Source organism: Pantherophis guttatus, chromosome 8 (genome assembly GCF_059756535.1).
Source record: "Pantherophis guttatus breed Tessera chromosome 8, ASM5975653v1, whole genome shotgun sequence".
In the NCBI taxonomy this organism is placed as follows: Eukaryota; Metazoa; Chordata; class Lepidosauria; order Squamata; family Colubridae; genus Pantherophis; species Pantherophis guttatus.
In genome coordinates, this window is record NC_142070.1 from 5601427 (window position 1) to 5622432 (window position 21006).

Consider the following 21006-nt stretch of genomic DNA (forward strand, 5'->3'; position numbering starts at 1 on the left):
GAGGAGGAGGAGGAAGAAGAGGAGGAGGAGGAAGAAGAAGAGGAGGAAGAGGAAGAGAAGAAGGAGGAAGGGGAAGAGGAGGAGGAAGAAGAGGAGGAGGAAGAAGGGGAGGAGGAAGAAGGGGAGGAGGAGAAAGAAGAGGAGAAGGAGGAAGAGGAGGAGGTACAATTATAAAAACGAAACAGTAGTAATTCAATGGTAAAAGAATATTAAGCTGATCTTAAACATTATATTTAGAATTAGTATAAGATGTTTTATTGCTGGTATATAACTCCACTAATTTCTGTTAAAATGAGTACTGTAATTCTTTTTCCGCTAAATGCTGGAACTGCAAGGAACAAATTGGATGGTTCTTCCATATATAGTGGGATTATTACAAACACCCAAAAAGGAAATGAATTCGTCATAGCATAGGACAAATTTTGAAAATTGTAATTCCATTTCAACCGGAGAGGTATTTATTAAACTTCACTAAACCCCCTCTTTCTTGAAAATGCACTGAACTGGGATTAGATTTGATGATAGCTGCAAGGATTTTATACAATCTTTATTGAGGAAAAAAAAATCTGTTCCCTTCTAGGGAGGGATGATTAAGTAAATTATGAGAATATGCTTACCTATTCTAGGTAACCACAAAGTAAATGTAATATATAATTCAGTCTTATTTGGATGACAATTTTATACGAAGAATTGTACTGCACCGTAAATTGGGGTTCTAACTTCATCCTTAAATCTACCACACGATCCCTGCATTATTTACAACATTTGTCCAAACGGATTGCTTATTATTTATAGCTATTTTTTTTGCTTTCAGATTGATTTCGGTTGAGCTGATCAAATATTTTTACAGCTTAATACAGAAATATTTTGACAAGAACTTTAGCATGGAATGTCTGCAATACTGTAAATTAATAATGGAGTATAAGAACAGAATATATTTACCTCATATTTGCTCCTTATGCAAGATTTTTTTTTTTTTAGCTATTTACTGTATTCTTTTGCTTATATTTCCTTATACAAAACACATCTATAGAAGGTCCTGGAAAGCATACGTTCCAGGCAGGGGTGGGTTCTAAATTTTTTTACTACCGGTTCTGTGGGCGTGGCTTATTTTGTGGGCGTGGCTTGATGGTCATGTGACAATTCTTTAGGATTTAGCAGAGGTACTGGTCTACCAGGCTTTTAACTGCTTGCAGAGCTGTACCGGTCTACCCATTCATTTTTGCAGGCACCGGTCTACTCATGTATTTTTGCAGGCACTGATCCACTCATGTAGGCACCGGTCTACTCATTTGTTTTCTTTTAACACTGATCAGCTGTAGGGCGGCCCTTTGAAGCCCCGCGGCAAGAGTTCAAACAGGTTTTTTTCCCTCTAGCCATCAGCTGGGACTCAGGAGGCAGCAATAGATTGGGGGTGGGACCAAATAAAAGGTAAGAATAACACGGGGGGTGGGGGAGAGGGTGAGGGAGGTGGGGGGGCACGGAGAGGCAGGGGGGCAGAACCGGTTCGGTGACATCATACATCACCGCTACCGGCTCGGGAGAACTGGGCCGAACCGGGAGGAACCTACCACTGGTTCCAGGACCTTCTATAGATATATATGGATACATAAAGAAAACATATCAAATTTTGCTAGTCTAACTCCTTATATCCCATGACTGACCTTGGTTAAGGGTTCAGGCTACAATATGAAATTCAAACTTTAATCCTATTGATACTTTATTTCGATTTCATGTCTCTAAACAGCCCATTTCTTTCAAAGATGGCTTCTCTTACATTATGCTCTATTAGGCTAATATGCTAGGTCCGTGATGGCGAACCATGGCATGCATGCCAGAGGTGGCACGCAGCGCCCTCTCTGATGGCAAACGAGCCATCGTTCCAGTTCAGCTCCACTGCACATGCACACATGCCTCCCACCGGCCAGCTGGTCTTCGGACCTCTGCCACGCATGCGCGGGGCACGGGGTGGGGGTGCGCATGCATGCTTGGGGGCAGGGTGCCTGCCGGGGGGCACACGTGCATGTGTGGGGGTGGGACACATGTGCGCGGCATATGTGTGCATGTGTGAGGGTGGGGTTCATGTGGAGGGGCCGCACATGCATTGCATTTTGGGGGTTCGGGTATCTGCACTTCGGGTACGGAAAAGGTTAGCCATCACTGCACTAGGTCAAAAGATAAATAACACACGAGCAAACAAACAATTACAGGCCTCGAGTTACGACCCCAATTGAGCCCTAAATTTCCATTGTTAAGCGAGCCAGTTGTTAAATGAATGTCACCCCATTTTAAGACTTTCTTGCAACAGTTGCTAAGTGAATCCCTGCAGTTGTTATGTTAGTAACATGGCTGTTAAGTAAATCTGGTGAGAAGGTTGCAAAAAGTGATCACATGATCCTAGGAGATGGCAACCATAACAAAGACGAGCCAAACATCTGAATTTTGACCGCAGGGATGTCCAACTGCTGTAAGCATCAAAAAACGGTCATAAAGTCACTTTTTCCAGTGCCGTTGTAACTTTGAACAGTGATCATCACAGGACTTTAATTTCATTGCCTTGGTCTTATTTATTCCTCTTGTACCCTGGACATAATTTTGCTTACTCCATGAGAGAATTGCAAGAGGGTTTATGTAAGTTTTTAATATACATCCTGATCTGTTCTACCTTCGGTTAATGAAATATCATGCAGAGAAGGGCTTGAATTATGACACTCATGTTCCAAATGCAGCACAATCAGGCCTGATTAGACCCTTAAGCCCTCCTATTACACGAGAGTTGTCAAAATGCAAGGTGTGTTCTTCCCCTCTATTTTGCGTCTGTTTAAATGTTTACCAACCAAAAGCATTAAAGACAAAAAAAAAGCCAGAGAATCATAATGCTCAATGGAGCAAATGGCCACCAGAAGCTTTCAACGGGGGCTTGATAGAATTTCCTCTGAAGGGAAGAAATGACGTTGAAAACATGCATTTCAGAGGTGGGACTCAGCTGGTTCTGTCTGGTTCGTGCGAACTGGTAGTGGCGACTGCGGGAGACTCCACCCATCTGCCTGGATGTAATACACGAGCAAAGAGCACAGAGCAGGCATGTGCGAGCAAAGCGAGCGCACAAGCGTGCCAGTGATGGGTTTCAAAAATTTTTACTACCAGTTCTGTGGGTGTGGCTTGGTGGGCATGGCAGGGGAAGGATATTGTAAAATCTCCATTTTCACCCCACTCCAGGGGAAGGTTACTGCAAAATCCCAATTTCCTCCCGATCAGCTGATACTTGGGAGGCAGAGAATAGATGGGGGCGGGGCCAGTCAGAGGTGGTATTTACCGGTTCTCCGAACTACTCAAAATTTCCGCTATCGGTTCTCCAGAACTGGTCAGAACCTGCTGAAACCCACCTCTGGAGCGCGCGCTCCCATTTGCGAACTGGTAGGGAAGGTAAATGAATCCCACCTCTGACGCATTTGCTTGGATGTTGCATAGATTTAGCGTTTCAGCAGAATCATTCACCTTGGCTTGGATCATTAAGGTGGGTCGTACAGTTCACCCAGATGTTTAGATTCGATTTGGCGTTTTCATCCAACTATCGAGTCCTTCACGAGAACCTGGGATAGGGAAGCATTGTCGTTTGGTGGCATTAAATGTATCGTTGCAGGATGTAAGCTCTTCCAAGCAAAGCTGCCTTCTGCAATTGACTGACTGGTGATTTTGTCAATGCCCATGGTGTTCAAATGGTGCTCCAGGTCTTTATATTTTATTATCTTCTCTGGTTCTTTCTCTTCTCTTCTGGTGTCTCCAAGTACTGCCACATCCATTACCCAGAGGTTTTTTTTCCTCCTTCTTATTGACAATTGTTAAATCCAGGGTTTTGTGTGGCAGATGCTTGCCTGTTTGAAATTCCAAAGTCCCAGAACAAGTAATTTTCTACTCCTTTGTCTATCTTTTGGCTCATCAGTTCTTCCTTGAAGACAAATGGTACTTCTTGCAAATCTTCCAATGCATCATTGTTCCTACTTTGTTATACCCTTGTTTGCAGTTTATTAATATTCATTTTTGCATTGTTTTTCTTTTTTCCCTTTGTTTGTGTAAGAAGCCTCCATTCTTCCCAGATTAAAATATTCTTTATTCTTATATTAAGAGAGGCAGAATATTATATTTACCCAAAAGAAGAAATAGAGAAACGTGCTCTTAAAGGCAGAAAGCAGCCCATTTCCTGCATAGTAAAACAGCTTCCAGCAGATGCCTGAAGTCTTTAGAGATGGATATTTTGTGCCCATTAAGAAATCCAGGCCAGCCTATTCACAAACAAAACACCTTCATCTCCAGTTTATGGGATTAAAAATATACATCCCCCACCCAAATTCTAAGAACAGGGCATGACCTTTAGGACATAATAGGATTCACTCACCACCATTGAAATAGCAAAAGACACAAAGGCCCCTTCGTTGCACAATCCCCAAGAACAATTCAGGCTTCAAAGTCACAGAAACCTAGAAAGATCCATCCACTCATTCAGCCATTTTTCATTCAGCCCTACTTGGACCGAGATGCCCTACACACAGTTACTCATGCGCTGGTCACCTCACGGATTGACTACTGCAACGCTCTCTACATGGGGCTGCCCTTGAGGACCACTCGGAGGCTTCAGCTGGTGCAAAATGCAGCCGCGCGGGTTGTGATGGGAGAATCCCGATACTCCCATGTTACACCCCTCCTGCGTGGTTTGCATTGGCTACCGGTTGCCTTCCGGGTGAGATTCAAGGTGCTGGTGTTGACCTATAAAGCCCTACATGGCTTAGGACCAGGATATTTGGCGGACCACCTACAGCCAGCAGCAACAATCCCATCGCCCGGTTTGCGCCCATAGAGAGGGCCTACTCAGGGTGCCGTCGGCTAGACAGTGGCGGCTGGCGGCCCTCAGGGGTAGAGCCTTCTCGGTTGGGGCGCCCACCCTCTGGAATCAACTCCCCTTGGAGCTCCGACTAGCGCCTGACCTTCGCATCTTCCGCCGGGAATTAAAAACTTGGCTTTTCAAATCCCTTGACCTGGTCTGATGACGGGGTTTTAAAGGTTTTAATGGATTAATTTTAAATTTTTTAGATTTTAGTCTTTATTTTTATTGTGGCTTGTGTTTTATTGTTGTGAGCCGCCCTGAGTCCATTGTGAGATAGGGTGGCATATAAGCCGAATAAAATAAATAAAATAAAATAAAATAAATTTTGTCAGCTGTCCCAGAACCGCATGCTGTTGTTGGTTCTGCTTCATCAGTAAACAGAATCCTTCTTTCCAATCAGCCTCCATTTTATTTCCAGGTTTTTCCTTTCTCCCGGATTGGAACCGGACCATGGTTTTCTTCCAACATTTGTTTGTTTTTGGGTTGTTTTTTCCCCCTGTTAGTGATTTCTTCCAAACTAGGTCTAGACAACGAAGGGGAAGATGTCAAAATATAATTTGTGTAATTATATCACTAACCCCTTCATGGATTACTGCCTTGTTGTAAGATCCATGAATCAAGGCAAGCTGGACATGGTCAAACAAGAGATGACAAGACTGAACATCGACATCTTAGGAATCAGCGAACTAAAATGGACAGGAATGGGTGAATTTAATTCAAATCAAAGTCATATAATTCTTTTAAAAATTTTAAATTTTGTATTGGTATGTGTTTTAGTTCTGGCTGTGCACCGCCCTGAGTCCACTTGGAGAAGGGCGGGATATAAATTGAAATAATAATAATAATAATAATAATAATAATAATAATAATAATAATAATAATAATAATAATAATAATAATAATAATAATAATAATTCAAATTCAACATGTTACCACCAACAGCAAATGCCACCTCTGCAATGAGAAAGATGAGACAGTCGACCACCTGATCAGTGGGTGCAGCAAAATTTCACAAACTGACTACCTACAACGCCATGACCGTGTTGCTAAAATCATTCACTGGAAATTGTGCCAGAAGTTTGGATTTGAGTACAGCAAAAACCACTGGGAACATCAGGTTGAGAAAGTTTTAGAGAATGAGAAACTCAAGATCTTGTGGGACTTTAGGATTCAGACTGACAGGCACTTGGTCCACAACACACCTGACATAACAATAGTTGAAAAAAAAAAGGTATGGTTCATTGACATTGCAATACCTGGTGATGCACGGATTGAAGATAAGCAGCAAGAAAAAATCACAAAGTACCGAGATTTTCAAATTGAAGTTGAGCGACTGTGTAAAAAGAAATCGTGTGTTGTCCCGATTGTAATTGGAGCCCTTGGAACAATACCCAAAGGGCTACCCCGCTATTTAGAAATTCTAAATTTGCCGGACTTGAACATTTTGACTCTACAAAAACCACCTTACTCGGAACAGTTTACATCCTCCGACGATACCTTAACAGTTCCTAGGTCCTTGATTAGGACTCGAGCTGCTGAGCTATTAACCAGCCTCAAAGGCTGTGAATCTCACTAAAGATTAAATAATAATAATAATAATAATAATAATAATAATAATAATAATAATAATAATAATAAACCATCAGGTATACTACTGTGGGCAAGAATCCCTCAGAAGAAATGGAGTAGCCTTCATAATCAACAAAGGAGTAGGAAAAGCAATTCTGGGATACAATCCCCCAAATGACAGAATGATCTCAGTTCGAATCCAAGGCAAAGCATTCAACATCACAGTAATCCAAGTCCATGCCCCAACCACTGGTGCTGAAGAGGATGAAATTAACCAGTTCTATGAAACCCTACAGCACCTTATAGAATTAACATCGAAAAATGATGTCCTTATCATCATGGGGGATTGGAATGCTAAAGTAGGAAGCCAAAAGATAACCGGAATAACCGGCCTTGGAGTACAAAATGAAGCAGGGCACAGGCTGATAGAATTCCGTCAAGAGAATACGATGGTCCTAGCAAACACTCTTTTCCAACAACCGAAGAGACAACTCTACACATGGACGTCACCAGACGGTCAACACAGAAATCGGATTGACTATGTGCTCTGCAGTTAAAGATGGAGAAGCTCTATACAGTCAGTAAAAACAAGACCAGGAACTAACTGTGGCTCAGATCATGAGCTTCTCATTGCAAAATTTAGACTTAAATTGAAGAAAGTAGGGGAAAGCACTAGGCCACTCAAGTATGAACTAAATCATATCCCTGATGAATATACAGTAGAGGTGACAAATAGGGTGGATAAAAATCAATGATTTTTTTAAAAAAATCAAAAAAATCAGATTTTTTTTATTTAAATCGGATTTTTTTTATTTTTATTGAATTTATTTTAATAAAAAACTTTTGGGGTAAAAATCTATCGTAAGATAGTTTTCTATTTAAGATACATAAATAATTTAGTTTATTCAGCATGAAATGGAGCTTAGCTATGTAGCACAAGGCTGTATATTCTGCAACACTGGGACTATCGGTGAGTCAACAGCGGGTCAAAGGAGTAGCAGAGATGACAGTTGCTCTTTAAAAATTATGATTTAAATCGAGTTGACTTAAATCAAGCCTTCTTACTAGTGATTTAAATCATGATTTAAATTGTGATTTAAATCAACTCAATTTAAATCAAATCCACCCTGCAAATAGATTTAAGGAATTGGATCTGAGGCGACAGCTCGCGTGCTCGGAAAGATGGCTCTGCATCAGTGGTGGGTTTCAAAAATTTTTACTACTGGTTCTGTGGGTGTGGCTTGATGGGCGTGGCTTGGCGGGTGTGGCAGGGGAAGGATACTGTAAAATCTCCATTCCCTCCCCACTCCAGGGGAAAGTTACTGCAAAATCCCCATTTCCTCCCGATCAGCTGGGACTTGGGAGGCAGAGACTAGATGGGGGTGGGGCCAGTCAGAATTTTTACTACAGGTTCTCCGAACTACTCAAGATTTCCGCTACTGGTTTTCCAGAACTGGTTAGAACCTGCTGAAACCCACCTCTGCTCTGCGTGCCACCTGCATGCCATAAGTTCGCCATCCCGGATCTAGATGGAGGTTCAGATAGATCTGATTCAACTGGAGATGAGACTTTCATGGTGGAGCCATAACTTTGAACAAGATGATAGAGGCGAAAGCGAACTATTAAGAGAGTTGAATTCTCTTTATGGGGCTGGCACAGTTTCTACCAATCAACATAATGTTTCTGCCCTTAATGGAAGTCCTAGATAGAGTTCATAACTTTAACTCAGCCAGGATGCCACTAGAGTGTGAATAATTGAAGCAAGGTCTTTCTCCTTCCTGGATCTGCTGATGGAGAGCAATCTTTGCTGTTCCTACCACATGAGCTCCACCTTTTAATACCAGCTCCGGGAGAACTCCTATCTGCATCATTAGTCCTTCTGGGAGCTGTGACTATCTCTGTAAAATCTTCTTTGGTAGGTTTCTCTACCCAGAGTATCTCCTTATCTACTCTGAATTATGTCAGAGGGGAATATTTGTAGCTCAGGGCTGGCCCGTGAACTCCTTGGTGCTCTCTGAGTTGGTGGCTTCTACAAGAAACCTTGTAGAAAGTGTCAGGGTTCTGACAGATGCCCTAATTAAATCATGATCCTCGAGCCAAGCTTCAAAAGAAATCCAGTTATTTATTAGGACCTTCATGTCGGCACGTTCCCAAGTGAAGCCAGCTCCGAACCTACGTAATATACACCCCAATTATGACCCTGTTTCCCCACTCCCACCCCCAGGGTGTGTCATCAATCACATTCACCAATGGAGCAATTTTGCGGGTTGTAGAGGTCACTCCCCTCCGGCTGCTGTGGGTCACCCTGGGATACAGCCTTGAGAGAGATAAGCATGGAATGTGCATCTGTCTTTGGCTGCCATGCCGTTTTGCTGGTTTCCCATCACCCCTGGCCTATGGCAACTCGAGAGCAGGCCAGGAATGCTTTGCAAGTTGACAGAAGGTTCATGACCTTTCATGACCCAACAAGGTGACATCATCAATGCTGGAAGAGAGTGGGGTTTGCTCCCTATTTGTATACAAAAGCTTGCCCTGCCAATGTTAGTGGGGGTGTGGTTTTTTTCCCCTTGGTAATTCCTTGATTAGGGAACTACTTAATTAAGGAACTATCTAATTAGGGAACTTTAGCTGTGGTGTTCTCTGAGCTTGGTTATTTTCTTGCAGACTTTTCATTACCCAACTAGGTAACATCATCAGTGCTAGAAGGGAGTGGGGTTTCCTCCCTGTTTTCACACAAGTGGCTTGCCCTGTCAGTGTTAGCTTTGGATTTGTTTGCTCATGTATCTATTATTTGCTCATGTATTGTTGTGGTTGAAGCTGAAGTAGTCGTTGACAGGAAGGACATTGTGGCAGATAATTTTATGTACTATGCTTAGGTCAGACTGAAGTCGGCGTAGTTCTAAGTTGTCTAAGCCCCAAAATTTGGAGTCTGGTGGCATAAGGTATTTTATTGCAGGTAGAGGAATGGAGGACTCTTCTCGTAAAATATCTCTGGACTCTCTCAATTGTATTTATGTCCAATATGCAGTGTGGGTTCCTGACAGATGAGCTGTATTCAAGAATTGGTCTAGCAAATGTTTTGTATGCTCAAGTTAGCAGTATAATATTACCAGAGAAGAAGCTATGCAAGAACTCCATTAACATTTTGACCCCAAATGCTTGGGGGAAATAGCAGGTCTGCCCAATCTTGATGGCCCAGTGGTTAAAATGTAGTATTGCAGGCTAATTCTGCCGACTGCCAGCAGTTCGATCCTGACCAGCTCAAGGTTGACTCAGCCTTCTATCCTTCCAAGGTTGGCAAAATGAGGACTCAGATTGTTTGGGGGCAAGAGGCTGACTCTGTAAACCGCTTGGAGAGAGCTGTAAAGCACTGTGAAGTGGTATATAAGTCTAAGTGCTATTATCTTTAGATGGCCAGTAGAACATTGGGAATCTCTATGCTGGTCATTTCAAGAATTTTCCCAGAAACTAATTCTAACACATCGTAGTCTCTTTAGGAGGAATAGATTGATGGGAATGAAAAATAGAGAATGTCAGCTGCACACTGAAACAGCCTCTTATGAAAAGAGAACAAGTTATTCAGATTCAAGGCTGTCCCTGCCCATCAGTGGAAATCCACGCAATTGTCATTCGTGCATTGTGATTTATTTCTCAGATTAAATGAACCATCTTGTACTAGAGGTGGGATAGAGTTTTAAATATTATCAGAAAGGAGGGTGGGTGAAGCCATGTAAAAAAAACAAAAAATAAAAAATAAAATAAAAATAGACTGTTATGCATGACCAACTAGAATTAATTGGACGCGGTACTCATCGAAAACAGGGGCAGGAAATCTTCACCCTGGTGACTGGCATCCCATAATAGTACTTAATTTCATGCCTAGACAACCAAAAAGGAAGAAGATGTAGTCTATATAAAGTAGTCTCTATGGCAAGGGTGTCATACTCGATTTCATTGAGGGCCACGTCAGGGTTGTGTTTGACCTCAGGGAGCCGTGGGCGGGTGTCACTCATCAGGGCTCCGATTTTGGCCGTGACAGCCTCCTGCAGCCCTCTGCCAGTGAAAACGAAGCTCGAGGAGCCTGTGTGTCGGCCACCCGGGCTTCGTTTTAGCTGGCAGAGGGCTGAAGGAGGCTGTTGCAGCTGAAAACGGAGCTCGGCTGAGCTGTGAGTGACCCTCCCAAGCTGTTTTCACTGGCAGAGACATCACAGGCCGGTCCTTCCCTGTTTCCAGGGTGGGCCCGTGGGACAGATCTAAGCACCCCATGGGCCAAATCCAGCCCCCAGGCTTTGAGTTTGACACCCCTGGTCTATGGAGATTCTCATTCATCCATGTCATGGTTGTCCCAAGGGTATTTTTTCCAAAAGACAATTGGACTTTCGTTGAAGATGTTTTGCGTCTCCCCCAGGAAGCTTCTTCAGTTCTGGCTGAATGGTGGAGAATGGAAGGATTTATATTCCTTGAAGTCCTCTGGTCGTTAGTCCTCTTTCTGAGAATCGTTGAGGCCCCTTGGAGGTTTATCTGTCCCCATCGGGATCATCTGAATAGTGCAAATGGGTGGTGAAAACTTCTTGGAACTGCTGAAAGGATTGTGTTGTAGACAGGAGGTCGGTGGTGTCGTATCCCACCCCTCTGTTGAGGGAAGGCTGTTCACTCTTCTAGATGACCTCTTTGACCCCTCTTTCCAACCAGCGGTCCTCTCTGACTATATAAAGTAGAGACTATCATAGAAGAACACTGGATGACAGTACAGGTAGTTTTCGACTTCATTTAGTGACCGTTCAAGGTTACAACGGCGCTGAAAAAAGTGACCCACGACCATTTTTCACAGTTATGACATCTGTAGGATCCTCACGATCATGTGATCAAAAATTCAGATGCTTGGCAACGGGTTCACGTTTAATGACCGTTGCTGTGTCCCAACCTTCTGACGACCAAAAGTCCACAGGGAAGCCCAATTCACTTAACGACTGGGTTCCTATCTTATCAACCGCAGTGATTCACTTAACAACAGTGGCAAGAAAAGTCACAAAGTGGGGCAAACACAACCCCATCCCCTTTGACAAATGTCTCACTCAAGAACAGGAACGTGGGGCTCAATTGCGGTCGTATGTTGAGGACTTCCTAGTATCTCCAAGTGCCATTTTTCAAAGTCACAATATACTCAGAGATGATATTCAACTGGTTCGGAATTTCCGGTAGCGGAAATTGTGGGTGGCTATGCTATCCCATTTAGTCACGTTTGTGAGGCTGGAGGCACGTGAGGAAGGTGCGCGCGCCAGCAAAGCACATGCATGGAAAGCCGGGCGCATAGTAGGGAAGGTAAGTGAATTCCACCCCTGAATATACTGAAGTCCAGGGACCAAATTAGAAATCCATAGATGGTATCTTACAATATTTATGCACCGGCTTGTATCTTAAGAGAAATCTCACTGCTTGGCAAACTCCGCATCGGTGCAGAGATCGCTTCTACCTTCGGTTGAAAGGGTCCTCCGATGCAGAAACATTTTTACCGCTTTGTAATGTTTTATAGGTTGTTCATTATTTAGATCCCTTCCGAGCAGCATGGAATGAATATTGCATTTAGTGCATGGGCCATAATTCTCTCTCTCGGTGTTACATATGTGAAAAGGGAAAATAGCCTGAGAGCTTTGAGTCAATGATATTACCCAGCTACGGGGAAAGCATCTTAATATTCTCCAGCTGGAAGATGCCCTTGGAGGTGTGAAGTCCAATCCTGAGTTCTGTTCAAGAATCGAAATTCATCCATCCCCGGCAATATTCCCTAGTAGTGGAAGTCTCCAGGAAGAGGCTACCAAATGGCCAATTGTTGCAACTCTAAATAGAAACGACCCTTGGCTCCAGTGGTGGGTTGCCCCTGGTTCGGACCGGTTCGCAAGAACCGGTAATAAAACCGCCGGGAGGCTCCGCCCACTGACCCGGATGTCATCATAGGTGATCTGAACATGTGGGCACAATGCGAACCAGTAGTAAAGGTAAGTAGATATCCACCCCTGCTTTGCTCCATGTATTTAGAGTGAAAAGGGGGGGTCAGCCTAGAATCCCTATGTCGCCACAAACGAATTAAGAAACTCCTCTTCAGTGCTATCGATCCTTATCTAACTGTTCTGATCCAGGCTTCCCAAGATCATGAAGCAGACTCCTCGTCCCGATAAAACCTCTTTTATTTAGGTTAAAGGGAATTCCTCTCCAGCAAAGTCCCGGCAAACAGTCTTTCATGAGATTTCACAACTACAGACCGTTATCAGTCTTGGAGAGTGGCCAGGCTGATATCTTCCAAATGCCACGCTGTAGCAGCAATTATTTGGCAAGAAGTCAGGAACAAATCCTCACCCTCATGAATTGAACTAATTGGCTCCTGCAAACTCCCCTTTCGCTCCTCTTCATTCCCTATGGGAGGGGCCATTCATGGTCCACCTGTGCCTTTACTCCTGAGTCGGCCCTTGTTCCTTAGATGTTCCCTTCTCCTGGCAGCTCTGCGCATGTGCACATCGGAAACAGGCTACAGCTGTTCTTCTTCCCCACTGATATCCGACTCCGAAGGCAGCTGATAACTGTCAGACGGTCCTGGCCCCCTCTCTGCCTCCGACGCAGAGCACTCATCAGAGTCCTCCCCAGGCTCCAGGACTGGCCCATGTTCCTCCCCAACCTCTTCACAGTCTGAGTCTTCCACCAGCTCCACTGGCTGCTGGCGGGCTACAACACTAACTCTAACCAAGTGGTGATTGCTAGCTGAGAAGATTCCTGCCCATTGGCATTTTAGCAATAATTCAGTTAAATGGAACCTTCACTTATGGACCTCGTCTTTCACGCCAGACACACATCGTGTTCCAATCCTTTTGTGCGGAATTTGCATCCAACATCACAAGGCACATACCAAAGGATTGTGGATTGTGCATGGTTGCTGCTGCTGCAGTGGCAGCTGATGGTGCGGTTGTGCATTGGTGCTGCTGGTGGAGCAGTTCTTGGTTCAGAAAAGTACCCATGCATACAAGTTCTGCTTCTCATCATTGGAAGGAAATGGCATGAAAGGCCTACGGAATTTGCCTGTGCAATTTATACAAATTGCACATAACACAGCAGGCTGAATGCCCATGGACATTTACAGTGACGCGTCTACTCCCATGTAGTAAAGTCTCATGAAATTTCAGGGAGCTTGTTACAAAATGTAGAAGTCTGACAGAGAAAGGAGGAGGAGATGGGGAGAGGGGGGGCAAGAGGGAGAAAGAGGGAGAAAGAGAGAGGGGGAAAGAGAGGGAAAGAGTGAGAGAGAGGGGGCAAGAGGGAGAGAGAGAGAAAGAGGGAGAGGGGGAAAGAGGGAGAGAGGGAGAGAGAGAAGGTGGAAAGAGGGGGGGATAGAGGGAGAGGTTGAGAGAGGGAGAGAGAGGGAGGGAGGGAAAGAGGTAGAGAGGGGAAGAGATAGGGAGAGGAAGAGAGAGACGGAGAGAGGAAAAGAGGGAGAAAGGGGGAGAGGAGGAGAGGGAGAGGGAGAGAGGAAGAGTGAAGGAGAGAGGGAGGGAGTGAGGGAGAGAGAGGGAGAGAAGGAGAGGGAGGGAGAAGGAGACAGGGAGAGAGGGAACAAGGGAAAGGGAGAAAAGGGAAGAGAAGGAGAAGGAACGAGAGGGAGAGAGAGGAAGAGAGAGGGAGAGAGGGGAAAATGGGAGAGAGAGGAAGAGAGGGAAGGAGGGAGAGAGGGAGAGAGATTGTCCCATTCTTAATTATGCCCACCTAAGTGCTTAAAGGGCAAGATTTGTAGTGCTTAATTCTAGCAGATCTGTCACCTAGATCAAGTTTCGGAGTGAGCTTTGCCGGTGATGTAATAATTACCATTATTAGCCCATCTGGGGAATTAATAAAAGGACCGGGAGGTCAACGAGGCATGCCGAACAGCGTATGCTGCAAATTTTATTAGCGGTGTGCAATGAAACCACCAAGGCAACTGAAATTTTGAATCCCTTTTTCATTTGGAAACGACGCCACACCATCCCTCTTTTACAGACAAATGCCCCGCTGAAGCTCACAATTCATCCTAGGAGCGACTCGTAGCGCAGCCCGCTGTTTTGTCAAGTGTCAGGGCAGTGATCAGATCCCGGAGCAATTGGTTCTTTTGGATCCAGAGGCTGTATTATTAGCTAAGAGCATAATGTAAAAGGCACGCATAGCAACTTTCAGGAGGCCCATTTTATTTATTTTATTTTATTTATTATTTATTTTATTCAATTTGTATCCCGCCCTTCTCCTAGTGGACTCAGGGCGGTGCACAGCCAGAACTAAAACACATGCCAATACAAAATTTAAAATTATTAAAAGAAGTATATCACTGGCCCAATTTAAAACAATTCGAATTAAAACCCAATGACAATTTAAAAGCTAAAAAACTAAAAAAGACTTTAAAAGGGGGGGGTTTCACGCCAGCCCTGCTTGATGGAAAAGAAAAGTTTTCAGGGCACGGCGAAAGACCCGGAGATCCGATATCCTTCGTATCTCCGGGGGAAAATCGTTCCAGAGGGCAGGTGCCCCCACAGAGAAGGCCCTCCCCCTGGGGGTCGCCAGCCGACATTGCCTGGCTGACGGCACCCTGAGGAGTCCCTCTCTGTGGGAGCGTCCTGGTCGGTGGGAGGCTATCGGCGGCAGAAGGTGGTCCCGCAAATACCCAGGTCCAATGCCATTTTCCCCCCTCCCTGAGCCTCCGCATGGGCCCTGCACTTACCTCGCATCCAAAGTGGGCTGCGTGAAGACTCCTGGGAGGGGAGGGGCTGGGTGGGAGGGGCCAGCCAGGGATGGGATTTGGAGGTTCTCCGAACCGGCCATAATGTTAGCTACGGGTTCTCCCGAATTTGAGCGAACCCGTAGCAGCCCACCTCTAATCTTGGACCTAGTCCTTTCCTCGTTCACTCCCTGTCAGAAGCAAGGAGAAATATACCTTTGATCCAGAAATTCGCAGCTCCTCAAGATTTGCATTCGTTCCATAATTAATGTTCGGCTTTGGGGGACGGAGCCTCCTTAGCCACAACTTACAAGGAAGAGGTGAAAAGATCACTCCAACCAGCCTTAGCTGAACGTTTCTTCAAGACAATTGGGGAAAAAAAGGATGATCTGATCTGGGAATTTTTGCTCTCCTGTGGGAGGCATTGGATGTCATCGCTCTAATTTGCTAGTTAAAATTTGTACACGAGGCTTGTGTGGGAGAATGAGTGGAAACTCAGTTCACCGTTACATGAGTTTGCACCCCAGTAACTATAGAGACTGTGCTGGTATTTGCTGAATTTCTGTACACCACACAAACCCTGAAAAATATATATATACTCCCCTCTCCTTTTATTTGAGAGAAAATGGCACCATTATTTTATGAATAATTAACTCCCTCTCAGACTTAGTCAACCTGTTATAATATTTAAAATAGTATCCTGTTATGTATGCGTTAGTTGATGGGGCAAAAAAGAGCATGTTTTCCTCTGATAATTGGGATTTAATTAGACCAAATGCTAATGCTTTCTGTGCTGAAAAGAAAACAATGAATGGATCCAGGTTTTAATTTTTGGGCACTGCCAGGAGTGCCAAAAAGACAACAGTTTCCAACTTTGGCAACTTCCAAATTTGTGAGCTTCCGCTCCCAGAAAGACTGAGTTCAGCTAGGGCAGGGGTCTGCAACCTTAAATACTCAAAGTCTCAGTGCTCCAGGAACCGTCTGTCCGAAGCTGGGTAAAGCACAACACACACACACACGGATTGGCTAATACAACCCAGGGTTTAATCTCGGTTAACCCGACGTTCTTACAGAAAACGCTGGCGCCGTGACTTCAGCTCAAAGACGGAGTTAGCTGGCTGCTCAGTTGCTGCGTTTTTATAGGCGTTGTAAATGAGTTACAGCTGTAGCATCTTTGAATATACCGCCAGCTCCCGCCCCTCCCATTCGAAGGCTGAGAATGCCGGTGGATGATGTCATCAGCTGTCGTCGCCGCTTTTGCTTCAGATTGCCTGGGTTTCCCCCCCCCTTGGTTTCCTCTTTCCTATACCGTCCATCACCTATCACCATCAATGTGTTTCCTATACGCGCACCCCCCTCCACTGTGCTCCGTTGCTGAACCCGGGTGTATTCTTGAACTCCCCTTCCCTGCATGGGTAAGGTTCTTGCCATCAGCTTCATCACGTTGGTGACGTGTGTGTCGAGGAGATTTGCTACTCGACACAAAGAGCCATTTGGACCCGTTTCCCACAGAAAAGAAAACACCGGGAGTCACAAAACCTGGGTGGGTGTGGCCAACTCAATGTCACTCACTTCCACCAGTCACATGACCCCCCAAGCCACGCCTACCCAGCCGATCATTAGGGCATAGAACCCGTTTTAAAAAAACACCGGGAACCACAAAATCCTTCTGACATCTCTCTCTCTCCCCTCCCTTCCTTCCTCCCTCTCTCCCTCTCTCTCTGTCTCTCTCTCTCTCCCCCTCTCTCTGTATCTCCTTGTCTCTGCCCTGGTCACTTCTCCATCCCCCATGGTTGCCCTTACCTTCTCAGGCCAGGCAAGGAGTGACTGGGAGGGGAGGGCGAGGGGTGGGGCCAGCCAGTGGTGGGATCACCTGACAGAGAGCCACAGCAGAGGGCCCAAAGAGCCACATGCGGCTCCGGAGCTGCAAGTTGCTGACCCCTAAGCTAGGGAATTCTGGGAACTTCAATCCACACATGAAAAAGTTTAGCGTAGCTACTTTTCACTGTTCTTGGGAAGCTAAAAAGCACCAGATCTAAATATTATTTAGTTGCGAGGCTAAGGAAAAATACTTTGGCTATAAAGTAATATTGGAAGTCAAAAATAAAGACATCTTGGAGAAAAGCAGTGATCTAAAACTTCCACACCAGTTGGAAAGACATAAATACTTAGCGAACAGGTAATGCTTGACTTGTAACCACAACCGAGCCCCAAATTTATGTCGCTAAGTGAGACGTTTGTCAAGGGAGTTTTGCCTCATTTTGGCGACCTTTTGCTTCGCTCCCGAGCGCACGCACAGCCCCGCTGCAAATCGGTAGTAAAGGTAAGTAGAACCCACCTCTGGGATGCTTCATGGATGAAGGAGGGCTTTGGAAGCTTAGTGCATGCTAATCGTCTTTGTTGCTCTTTTCTGCACTCTTTCTAGGATCTTTCCATCTTTAACCGCTAAATAACACCAAAGGTTTACCTTATACATGCAAGGACAGCGCTGAAGAGACAGTAGTTTAGCAAATATTATCTCCATGTGCCAAGAGGAACATTTCTTAGAATAACCTTGGCATATATTTATAGTTGCATGTTTGAACTCTGGCTCAAATTAAGCTTAGCAGCTGAATGTTGTTGAACTTCCAGTTCAGTCCCTGGTTCATGAAAAATATCCAAGAAGCAAGCATAATTGCCATCTCGGTCTCCTGCAAGAAAGATAATTTCCTACCTGATGGATGAGGAGGAGGAGGAGGAGGAAGAGGAGGAGGAGGAAGTAAGAAGGAAGGATGGAAATGATATCATAAATTGGCGAGTAATTTATGAGGGTGTCCAACTAATCGGAAATAATAACCAAGAGCTTAGCGTCATGGAGAATGGCTAAATGCCACTTTACAAAATAAAAATGGGGACAGAGCACCAAGGCTTCCCAAATTAATAGAACAAATTATGCCTCACCGTGTCCTTAAATCTTGGCTTTAGGCACAGCTGAGTATTAACATGGCTAGGGAATATTAAATCGGCCACTGTCAATACAAAGGACTAAAGTGGAGGATTGATGTCCTAATAGGAATCTTCCCAAGGATATTAAGGATTAAGAGAGAGGAAAAAGAGAGAGAAGGAGAAATGAGAGAGAGAGAGAGAAGGGAGGAGGGGGGAAAGGGAGGGAGAGAATGAGAGAGAGGAAAAAGAGAGAAAAACAGAAATGAGAGAGAGAAGGGGGAGAGAAAAGAGAGAGGGAGAGAAATGAGAGAGAGCTGGAGGGAAAGAATGAGAGAGAAGGAAAAGATAGGGAAAGAAATGAGAGAGAGAAAAGGGGAGAGAAAGAGAGAAAGAAGGAGAAATAAAAAAGAAATGGAGGGAGAGACAGTGAGAGGAAAGAGAGAGAAACAGAAATGAGAGAGAGAAGGGGGAGAGAAAGAGAGAGAAGGAGAGAAATGAGAAAGAGCTGGAGGGAAAGAATGAGAGAGAAGGAAAAGCTAGGGAAAGAAATGAGAGAGAGAAAAGAGGAGATGAAGAGAAAGAGAATGAGAGAGAGAGAGAAATGAGAAAGATGGAGGGAGGAAGAGAATGAGAGAGAGGAAAGAGAGAGAAACAGAAATGAGAGAGAAGGAGGAGAGAAAGAGAGTGAGGGAGAGAAATGAGAAAGAGCTGGAGGGAAAGAATGAGAGAGAAGGAAAAGATAGGGAAAGAAATGAGAGAGAGAAAAGAGGAGATGAAGAGAAAGAGAGAATGAGAGAGAGAGAAAAATGAGAAAGATGGAGGAAGGAAGAGAATGAGAGAGAGGAAAGAGAGAGAAACAGAAATGAGAGAGAAGGGGGAGAGAAAGAGGGAGAGAGAAGAAAAACAGAAAAACAGAAATGAGAGGGAGAGAAAGAGAAAGAGAGGGAGAGAAGAAGAGAGAGAGAAATGAGAGAGAGAGAGAAGGGGGAGAGAAAGAGAAATGAAAGTATTGGAGGGAGACAATGAGAGAGAGAAAAAAGGAAGAAAAAGAAATGAGAGAGAGAGAGAGAAGGGAGAAAGAGAGAGAGAGTTCTTTCTGTGTCATGAACTGTCCAATTCTGCTCATCAAGCTTACACAGAGTTTAAAAATACTTCCAGACTCAAATTGTCTTACACAATAGCTACTGCATTCTGCATTTATTCATTCAGTCAACCACTGCATATTCTATTTGCATCGCAAATAACCTTCACAAAGAAAGGCAACATCTATTTATCCACTAAATATGCAGCTACATGCCTGAAAAAAAGAGGAAGAATGCTAAAAATCCACAATGCAGAATTAGCTTGGAAAAACCACATTGGTTGTCAACCAGAGATACCAAGTTTGATAGCAAATTTATTTGTATAATGCCTCATCTACGTACTTCTTTTTAGTGTATGCTCTTTAGTATTCAAATGTTTATATAAATGGATCTCATTAACCCACTAATCATATCATGATTAATATTTTGACAAAGACCATCTCAATAGAAGAAAATATATGTCGCTCAGCATTGAATTCTGAGGTCCTTGGTGTTCTCTGAGCTTAATTGTTTTCTTGCAAGACGTTTCATGACCCAACTAGGGAACATCATCAGCAATAGTTGGTAGTTGGTTAGTCCTCGACTTACAACAGTTCATTTAGTGACCGTTTGAAGTTACAAAGGCACTGGGAAAAGTGATTTATATCAGTTTTTCACGCTTACGACCACTGCATAGTCACGCGATCAAAATTCAGATGCTTGCCAATTGACTCATATCAGGGGTGAAATGCTCCCGGTTCAGACCGAATCGCGCGATCCGGTAGCGATGATGGTGGGTGGTTCGGAGAACCGGCAGCAAAAATCCCTCCCCCACCCCCATGCCCAGCTGAGCCGCGCAATCATCAGAGGCTTTTTATTTTATTTTTAAAAGCATTTTTTCTACAACCTCTTCGGCTGGAAAAAATGCTTTTAAAAGTAGAAACAAAGCCTCTGCTGATCAGACAAGTCAGCTGGGATCGTCAGAGGCTTAAAAAAAAAGAAAAGCCTCTGCCGATCAGGCAAATCAGCTGGAATCGTCAGAGGCTTTTAAAAGCATTTTTTAATAACCTCTTCAGTTGAAGAGGTTGTAGAAACAATGTTTTTTTTTTAAAAAAAAGTTGGCCACGCCCACTCAGTCATATTACCCCCCCCCCATCAACATCAGAAAGGCAGAGGAACGTGGGGAGCCTGTTCCTATTATGCGCATGCGCAGAGCTGCAGAAGGCAAGAACGGTTAAAACAAAAGGGATGACTCGGGAGTAAAGCCTGGAGATGATTGGCCCCTTCCATTAGACATAAAGGAAGAGCAAAGCTGTTCTGCCCCAGCTCCGGATTTCCAAGGATATTAACACACACCAACGGTCCTTATCAAATTTATTAAGTAGCAAGAATAAACAAAACTGGCAAAGGTTGGCAACCAACCCAGAAAGCAAGATATGATAAACCAAAATACTCTGATTATAAATAAGAGTTGTTTCCAGCAAAAAAGCACTAGCTGCATGCGACTTAAATAGGCTAAGGGAGTGGCCAATTATCCTCAAGCCCTACTCTGGAGTAGACCTCCTCCTCCTGAGTAGCCACTCCTGCCTTTTGGCAGCCCTGCGTGCTCCAGCATTGAGGAGAGGCTCCTCCACTTCGCTCTCTCCACTTGAAGGAGCCTCTGGAGGTTCTAAAAGCCCAGGCTGAGTCTCTGCCTCTGGCACCACATCCTCTTCAGCCTCCTCGCTGTCCGACGCGAGCGCCGGCTGCGCAGGCTGCTGGCGCAACCCCACACCAGCCTCCTCTTCATCGGGATCAGCCACGATCCGCGCAGGCCACTGGTGGGCCACAACAAAAGCCAT